At 48.6% G+C, this 9902-nt stretch overlaps 1 protein-coding gene across 4 annotated transcripts in view; it reads left to right on the top strand.

Moving 5' to 3' along the window:
* ripor2 (RHO family interacting cell polarization regulator 2) overlaps positions 1 to 9902 on the top strand; it is a 122868-nt gene that overhangs the window by 892 nt on the left and 112074 nt on the right. The gene's annotated exons all lie outside the window — the stretch shown is intronic.

The raw sequence follows: 9902 nt of genomic DNA, 5'->3' as shown, positions 1-9902 counted from the left end.
GAGAGAGAGAGAGAGAGAGAGAGAGAGAGCGATAGGGAGAGAGGGAGAGAGAAAGATAGAGAGAGTGTGAGAGAGAGAGAGAGAGAGAGTGGGAGTGTGAGAGAGAGAGAGAGAGAGAGTGGGAGAGAGAGATGCAGGGGAGAAATATTAGAAGACAGGTTGAGCAGGGATCGTTACAGTAACGAGCATCTCCTATCAGACGAGGTTAACAAGGATGGCGACAAAAATCTCTCAAATGACAAGTGAAAAGGCGGGTTACCTTGATGATGATGTTCTGAGCAATCGTCAGCCTCTCTGATTCGCATCTTCAGTGGGCGTCACGGCGGTAGAGTTGGCGTCTCACAGAGCCAGACACCCCGGGCTGCACCCTGACCTCGGGTGCTAGTCTGTGCGGAGTTTGTGCTGTTCTCCACCCACCCCCACCCCACTCTGTGATCCGCGTGGGTTTTCTCCGAGTGCTCCGGTTTCCACCCACGTCTCCAAAGACGTCGTGCGGGTACATGGCTTTTTAGCTTCTGTTCAAAGATAAAACACTGTGCATCAGTTCAGAAGGCACAGGGCTCGGGTCTAAGCAGGGAACTGGAATGGTGCTACAATAGTGAAGTGCTGAAGGACAAAGGAAATACTGCTCTAAAGGAACTCAGCTATATATATATGTATGTATGTATGTATGTATGTATGTATGTATGTATGTATGTATGTATGTATGTATGTATGTATGTATGTATGTATGTATGTATGTATGTATGTATGTATGTATGTATGTATGTATGTATGTATGTATGTATGTATGCATGTATGTATGTATGTATGTATGTATGTATATGTATGTAGGAAAATAACTGCAGATGCTGGTACATGATCGCATTGAATGGCGGTGCTGGCTCGAAGGGCTGAATGGCCTACTCCTGCACCTATTGTCTATTGTCTATTGTCTATTGAGGGTATTTATTCACAACATGCTGGAGTAACTCAGCGGGTCAGGCAGCATCTCAGGAGAGAAGGAATGGGTGACGTTTCGGGCCGAGACCCTTCTTCAGACTGATATATATATATATATATATAGGAAGGAACTGCAGATGCTGGTTTAAACCAAAGATAGACACAAAAAGCTGGAGTAACTCAGCGGGACGGGCAGTGCCTCTGGAGAGAAGGGATGGGTGACGTTTGGGGTCGAGTCTGAAGAAGGGTCAGGCAGCATCTCTCCAGAGACGCTGCCTGACACGCTGAGTTACTCCAGCTTTTTGTGTCTATCTTCGGTGATATATATATATATATATATATTCAGCTTGGCGCTGTATTGCCGATGAGCGAAAGGTACTCATTTGATTTGTTCTGCAGTGAATTGACCGGAGAGGAGGGATATTACAACACAGGACAAACAGAATCAGTGATAGTTATAATAACCAGCATCTCATCAGAAGAGAAGTTACCAAGAGCAGCGACAAAGAGCTCTTACTGTAAATAACCAGTGAAAAGGTGAATCATTGTGAGGCTCTTCCATTGTCCTGTGCAATAGGTTACTACTAGACCAAGGTGCTGGCTCGAAGGGCCGAATGGCCTACTCCTGCACCTATTGTCTATCGTATTGTCTATGGTCCAAGTGGACCTGTTGGGCCCAAACCACCCTGCATTGGTGCAGCACCCTCTCCTCCCTCCCCCTCCCCCTCCCCTCCTCTCCCCGCCCTCCCCCCTCCCCCCTCTACCCCCTCCCCCCTCTCCCCACCCGCTCCCTCCCCCTCTCCCTCCCCCTCTCCCACCCCTCTCCCTCCCCTCTCCCTCCCCTCTCCCTCCCCTCTCCCTCCCTCTCCCCCTCCCCCACCCCCTTCCCCCCTCCCATCTCCCCCCCTCTCCCCCACCCTCCACCTCCCTCTCCCCCACACTCCACCTCCCCCCCTCCCCCCCTCCTCCCCCTCCTCCCCCTCCTCCCCCGTCTCCCCCGTCTCTCCCTCTCCCGCCCCTTCCTTGAGGACATGCTTCCTTGAAGTGGCATCAGTGGATAGGGTGGTCAAAAAGGCTTTCGGTACATTGCCCTTCAAGAGTCAGAGTAAATTGGAGGAACAGCACCTCATATTTTGCTTGGGTAGCTTACACCCCAGCGGTATGAACACTGACTTCTCTAACTTCAAATACCCCTTGCTTTCCCTCTCTCTCACCATCCCTCCCCACTTCCCAGTTCTCCCACCAGTCTTTCTGAGTCCAACTACATTTTATCTCTGTTTAGGAAAATAACTGCAGATGCTGGTACAAATCGAAGGTATTTATTTCACAAAGTGCTGGAGTAACTCAGCGGGTCAGGCAGCATCTCAGGAGAGAGGGAATGGGTGGCGTTTCGGGTCGAGACCCTTCTTCAGACTGATGCCAGGGGGGCGGGACAAAGGAAGGATCTCTGTTCTCTTTGTTGTCACCTTCTCCCAGCGAACAATGATCCATCCGACATGGCCCAAGATCTCCATTCCCTTTGTCCTGTTTTCACACCTTACGCTTCCTTATCTCTGTATCTCTCTCTCTCTCTCCCCTGGCTCTCAGTCTGAAGAAGGGTCCCGACCCGAAACGTCACCCATTCCTTCTCTCCAGAGATGCTGCCTGTCCCGCTGAGTTACTCCAGCATTTTGTGTCTATGTTGAGTGATAGAAGAGTTGGGACGTTTTGTTACAGTTGCACATGACGTTGGTGAGGCCGCATTTGGAGTGTTGTGCCAACCTGCCGTAGAAATGACGTAGTTAAGATGAAAAGAGTGCAGAGGATTTATGGGAATATTGCCAGGACTTGAGAGCCTGGGCTTTTGGGAAAGTAGGCATGCAGGTGCAGCAGGCAGTGAAGAAAGCGAATGGTATGTTGGCATTCATAGCGAGGGGATTTGAGTATAGGAGCAGGGAGGTTCTGCTGCAGTTGTACAGGGCATTGGTGAGACCACACCTGGAGTATTGCGTACAGTTTTGGTCTCCTAATCTGAGGAAAGACATTCTCGCCACAGAGGGAGTACAGAGAAGGTTCACCAGATTGATTCCTGGGATGGCAGGACTTTCATATGAAGAAAGACTGGATAGACTCGGCTTGTACTCGCTGGAATTTATAAGATTGAGGGGGGATCTTATAGAAACTTACAAAATTCTTAAGGGGTTGGACAGGCTAGATGCAGGAAGATTGTTCCTGATGTTGGGGAAGTCCAGAACAAGGGGTCACAGTTTAAGGATAAGGGGGAAGTCTTTTAGGACTGAGATGAGAAAACATTTCTTCACACAGAGAGTGGTGAATCTGTGGAATTCTCTGCCACAGAAGGTAGTTGAGGCCAGTTCATTGGCTATATTTAAGAGGGAGTTAGATGTGGCCCTTGTGGCTAAAGGGATCAGGGGGTATGGAGAGAAGGCAGGTACAGGATACTGAGTTGGATGATCAGCCATGATCATATTGAATGGCGGTGCAGGCTGGAAGGGCCGAATGGCCTACTCCTGTACCTATTATCTATGTTTCTATGAGAGGTTGGTCAGGCTAGGACTTTGTTCCTTGCAGGGCAGGAGGGTGAGGTGTCATAAGGTCATAACTGCTTGGCAGAGACGTTGTGGGCCAAAGGGCCTGTTCGTGTGCTGCACTGTTCTATGTTAAGCAGTTGATGCCTCATGGGAATATTGCTGCAAAATAGTGCATGAGAGAGACTCTGTAGTCAGCATCTTAATGAAGCTCCCGAGATCACTACTTTTCCTTTGTGTAATGATACATATCTGATCTGTATCTTGCCTTCATCTATCTACCTGCCTTATAGTCAAGTCAAGTTAAGTCAATTTTATTTGTATAGCACATTTAAACACAACCCACGTTGACCAAAGTGCTGTACATCAGTTCAGGTACTAAGAAACGAACATACAACAGCACACAAACATAACAGCACATACATAAACAGTTCACAGCGCCCCCTCAGAGGGCCTCAAACGCTAGGGAGTAGAAATAGCTTTTGAGCCTGGACTTAAAGGAGTGGATGGAGGGGGCAGTTCTGATGGGGAGAGGGATGCTGTTCCACAGTCTAGGAGCTGCAACCGCAAAAGCGCGGTCACCCCTGAGCTTAAGCCTAGATCGCGGGATAGTCAGTAGCCCCAAGTCGGCCGACCTGAGGGACCTGGAGATAGAGAGGGGGGTTAGAAGATTTTTGATATAAGGGGGGGAAAGCCCGTTTAGGGCTTTATATGTGATTAGGAGGAGCTTGAAGTTGATTCTGTACCATACTGGGAGCCAGTGGAGAGAGGCCAGAATCGGGGTGATGTGGTCCCTTTTACGGGTACCCGTCAGGAGTCTCGCTGCGGCGTTTTGGACCAATTGTAGGAATGTATAAAATTCTTATAGAAATGTATAAAATCATGGCGGCACGGTGGCGCAGCGGTAGAGTTGCTGCTTTACAGCGAATGCAGCGCCGGAGACTCAGGTTCGATCCTGACTACGGGTGCTGCACTGTAAGGAGTTTGTACGTTCTCCCCGTGACCTGCGTGGGTTTTCTCCGAGATCTTCGGTTTCCTCCCACACTCCAAAGACGTACAGGTATGTAGGTTAATTGGCTGGGTAAAATGTAAAAATTGTCCCTAGTGGGTGTAGGATAGTGTTAATGTGCGGGGATCGCTGGGCGGCACGGACTTGGAGGGCCGAAAAGGCCTGTTTCCGGCTGTATATATATGATATGATATGATATATAAAAGGACTGGACAAGCTAGATGCAGGAAAAATGTTCCCAATGTCGGGGGAGTCCAGAACCAGGGGCCACAAGATAGATTCTTGATTAGTATGGGGAGAAGGCAGGAGAATGGGGTGAGGAGGGAGAGATAGGTCAGCCATGATTGAATGGCGGAGTAGACTTGATGGGCCAAATGGCCTATTCTATTCCTATAACAATAGACAATAGACAACAGGTGTGGGAGAAGGCCATTCGGCCCTTCGAGCCAGCACCGCCATTCATTGTGATCATAGCTGATCATCCACAATCAGTAACCCGTGCCTGCCTTCTCCCCATATCCCTTGATTCCGCTAGCCCCCAGAGCTCTATCTAACTCTCTTTTAAATTCATCCAGTGAATCGGCCTCCACTGCCCTCTGTGGCAGAGAATTCCACAAATTCACAACTCTCTGGGTGAAAAAGTTTTCTTCTCTCCTCAGTTTTAAATGGCCTCACCTTTTATTCTTAGACTGTGTGGCCCCTGGTTCTGGAGCGAAATCTTTTGGTGACATTGGTTGGGTTAACGAGTTTCTAAGCTGGCACCTATTATTTCATCCAGGGATGACTGCACACAAGATTTTCATGCTGGTGTCACAGGTAATGAGAAAACAGAAATATAATACACGTAAAGACGATAAAACCACTGATGCCAAACACTCCAGCTCATTCCCTGTCCCATCTAATTGTAAGTTGAATAAGTCTTCTTCACCTTTATCAGTTTGCCCTTGAATATTCCAAATAGTCATAGCACATTGGATGAAAAGATGCTACTTCCAGCATCTTTAGTTTAGATTAGATTAGTTTAGAGATACGAAGCGGAAACAGTCCCTTCGGCCCGCCGAGTCCGTGGCGACCGGCGATCCCCGCTCACTAACACTGTCCTACGCACACTCGGGACAATTTTAACATTCATGCCAAGCCAATTAACCTACAAGCCTGCACGTCTTTGGAGTGTGGGAGGGAACTGAAGATCTCGGCCAAAACCCACGCAGGGAGAACGTACAAACTCCGTAACAGACAGCACCCCTAGTCAGGATCGAACCTGGGCTCTTAGCGCTGTAAGGCAGCAACTCTACCGCTGCGCCACCGTGCCACCTTTCTGTACGTATTTGTTGCTAAATTCCGTTGTTTTCTTGACACTATGCAGGCCAAGTCAATGGATATTTTGAAGGCGGAGATTGATAGATTCTTGATTAGTGCGGGTGTCAGGGGTTATGGGGAGAAGGCAGGAGAATGGGGTTGAGAGGGAAAGATAGATCAGCCATGATTGAATGGCGGAGTAGACTTGATGGGCCGAATGGCCTACTTCCACTCCTATTCCTTATAATAGACAAGAGACAATAGGTGCAGGAGTAGACTATTCGGCCCTTCGAGCCAGCACCACCATTCAATGTGATCATGGCTGATCATTCTCAAACAGTACCCTGTTCCTGCTTTCAATAGACAATAGGTGCAGGAGGAGGCCATTCGGCCCTTCGAGCCAGCACCGCCATTCAATGTGATCATGGCTGATCATTCTCAATCAGTACCCCGTTCCTGCCCTCTCCCCGTACCCCCTGACTCCGCTATCCTTAAGAGCTCTATCCAGCTCTCTCTTGAATGCATTCAGAGAATTCGCCTCCACTGCCCTCTGAGGCAGAGAATTCCACAGATTCACAACTCTGTGACTGAAAAAGTTTTTCCTCATCTCAGTTCTAAATGGCCGACCCGTTTATTCTTAAACTGTGTGTGGCCCCTGGTTCTGGATTAGGCACATGATACATATCCCTAAATTCCTTGCATGTCCATACGCCTATCTAAAAGCCTTGTGATTAGCACGATTGTATCGGTCGGTCTCCTATCTTTTAGAGAAAACACTACCAGTTTGTCCAACCTCTCCTTGTCGTTAATACCCCCTTAATCCTGGCAGCATCCTGGTTAAAAATGACAGAATTTGTTTCTGGTTTCCAAAAAATTATTGAGGGAAAAGATGGTTAAAGGGAGATTTTTAGTTTAATTTAATGATACAGCGTAGAAACAGGCCATTCGGCCCATCGAGTCCGCGCCAACCATCTATCGCCCATGTACTAATGGTTCCATGTTATCCCACTTTTGCATCCTGTACACTAGGGGCAATTTACAGCAGCCAGTTTAACCTACAAACCTGTACGTCTTTGGAGTGTGCAAGGAAACCGAAGCACCCGGAGAAAACCCACGCATGCAGGGCCGAATGGCCTCCTCCTGCACCTATTGTCTATTGTCTATTGTCATGTGCAGGCAGATGAGTTTAGTTTATCTTTTACTTTTAATCAAAAATATTAATTCAAATATTAATATAAAATAATATGCAATACAATTAAAAACCAAAACCGAGCCCACCACCATAATACCAGACAGACAAACAAACTATTGTACAACCATGTTACGATCCTTGTCCAGGATGCACCCAACCTCCCGCGGTGCCCACCCAATCCCTCAGGGTGCCCGTGGACAGGGGGTAGTCCCCCTCCAACACCACCCGGGCACAGACATAACCCCAGAAAAGGGGCAGGCAGCCGGCTCGGGCAGGGCCCTCTTCCGCCTGGATACCGTGACCCGCGGATGGCCAGCTTGGCCAGGCCCAGGAGCAGTTTAGTTTATCTTGGCATCAAGTGTAGCACGGTCATTGTGGGCCGAAGGGCCTGTTCCTGCGCTGTACTTTTCTATGTCTCACGGTGGAGCTCAAGATTCCAGAAAATCTCCTTCTACATCACGCCCTTTCCCACTGTAGACCCGAAGCGCCATCCATCCATTCCCTCCGCAGTTGCTGCCTGGCCCGCTTGAGTTCCTCCGGCACTTTGTGTTTTGCTCAAGACTCCAGCATCTGCGGTTGCTTGCGTCTCTGAGAAATAGCGAGGAATGGAAGGTGCCAGCGTGTACTGCCAGAAATCCCCAGTAGATGGAACTATGCTTCTGTTCCACCATGAGTGGAAATGGGCACGATAAAACAGGCGCCCCGGTTTCCTCCCACACTCCAAAGACGCACAGGTTTGTCGGTTAGTTCCCGGAATGGCGGGACTGTCATATGTTGAAAGACTGGAGCGACCTGGCTTGTATACACTGCAGGGCCTCCAGCCGTCGCCTTCCTTGGTCGACCAGCGACCCCACCCCCCTCCCCTCTCCTCTCCTCGCCCGTCCACCTTTGGAGCCTCCAGCAGCCAACCTCGAAGGCGCGGTGGGCCAGATCATGGGTTCCCTCTCCTCTCCTCCAGCTTCACTCCTGGCCCCTCCCGTCCGTCGTCATCGCCGGCTCCATCCTGCCACTCTCTGGTCTTTGGGGGGCCGGCCATTCAGAGAATTGGCCTCCGCTGCCTCCTGAGGCAGAGGAGCACATGGAACCAGTAGCACATGGGCGATGGATGGTTGGCGTGGACCCGGTGGGCCGAAAGGGCCTGTTTCCACACTGTATCTCTAAACTAAACTCAACTGAGATGGCTGTTGGAGGCCAAATCAATGGATATTTTGAAAGTGGAGATTAACCGTTTCTTGTGTAGGAAGGAACTGCAGATGCTGGTTTAGACAATAGACAATAGACAATAGGTTCAGGAGGAGGAATTTAGAAGGATGAGTGGGGATCTTATAGAAACATATAAGATTATTAAGGGGTTGGACACGCTAGAGGCAGGAAACATGTTCCCAATGTTGGGGGAGTCCAGAACCAGGGGCCACAGTTTAAGAATAAGGGGTAGGCCATTTAGAACGGAGGTGAGGAAAAACTTTTTCAGTCAGAGAGTTGTAAATCTGTGGAATTCTCTGCCTCAGAAGTCAGTGGAGGCCAATTCACTGGATGCATTCAAAAGAGAGTTAGATAGAGTTCTTAGGGCTAGTGGAATCAAGGGATATGGGGAGAAGGCAGGAACACGGTACTGATTGTGGATGATCAACCATGATCACATTGAATGGCGGTGTTGGCTCGAAGGGCCGAATAGCCTAATCCTGCGCCTATTGTCTATGTATCTATGTATTAACACTACCCTACGCACACTAGGGACAATTTTACATTTATGCCAAGTCAATTAACCTACAAACCTGCACGTCTTTGGAGTGTGGGAGGAAACTGAAAACCCACGCGGGTCTCGGGGAGAACGTACAAACTCTGTACAGGCAGCACCTGTAGTCGGGATGGAACCCGGGACTCTTGTGCTGTGAGGCAGGAACTCTACCGCCGCGCCACCGTGCTGCTCAATTTTATTTATTTATTTCTTGGCGAAACTCTAGATGCCATTTATTTAAGTTCTGAAATAATACAAGGACATTTGAAAACGACAAATTCCAGGCACTCCCACTTTAACAAAAAACATGTTATCCACCCATCAGCTAGGCTGTGGCCCTGTGCTCCCAGCTGCCTCATTGGAAACCTTTGAACAATCTTTAATCGGACTTTATCGTGCACTAAATGTTGTACTCTTTATCTGCAGACTATGGACAGCTTGATTGTAATCATGTATAGTCTTTCCACTGACTGGATAGTGCCAGATAAAAGCTTTCAGCTGGTACAAATCGAAGGTATTTATTCACAAAATGCAACTCAGCAGGTCAGGCAGCATCTCAGGAGAGAAGGGGAGAAGGAATGGACGACGTTTCGGGTCGAGACCCTTCTTCATGTAACAACAAGGGACTGGACTAAACAAAACTAAATTAAACTAAAAGGGAGTGGATGAGAAAATGGGTAAGAAACATAGAACTAGTGTAAACTGGTTATCAGTGGTCATTGTGGGCCTGGTGGGCTGTAGGGCCTGTTTCCATGTTGTGTCTTTTAACAATCGATCAATCGATCGATCAATCAATCAATGAATCAATCATTCAATCGGTCAGTCAGTCAATCGATCGAATCAATCAATCAATCACTCAATTGCATAACTGTATGTGCTTCTCTCAGTTCTCATCACAACCTCTTGATTTCCAGAGTAAACAATCTGATTCTGTGCAACCTTATCTAACACCCTCTAACCCAGGCAGCATTCTGGTAAACCACCTCCATACCCTCCCCAAAACCTCCACATCCTTCCTGTAATGCGGTGACCCGAACTGCACAAATAATCCGAATGCGGCCTCACCACCAGGTGCTTGGTTATCTACCCTGATACCTCCCAATGTCCCAACGAGGCTGGAAGCTAAACAGAGTCTTGAAAGCCACCGCCTTGAAAGTGGGTGATAGGATGGTCAGAAACATTGAGTGATAGTGA

Source organism: Rhinoraja longicauda, chromosome 2, assembly GCF_053455715.1.
Source record: "Rhinoraja longicauda isolate Sanriku21f chromosome 2, sRhiLon1.1, whole genome shotgun sequence".
Lineage (NCBI taxonomy): Eukaryota > Metazoa > Chordata > Chondrichthyes > Rajiformes > Arhynchobatidae > Rhinoraja > Rhinoraja longicauda.
This window is presented reverse-complemented; position numbering and strand designations above follow the sequence as displayed.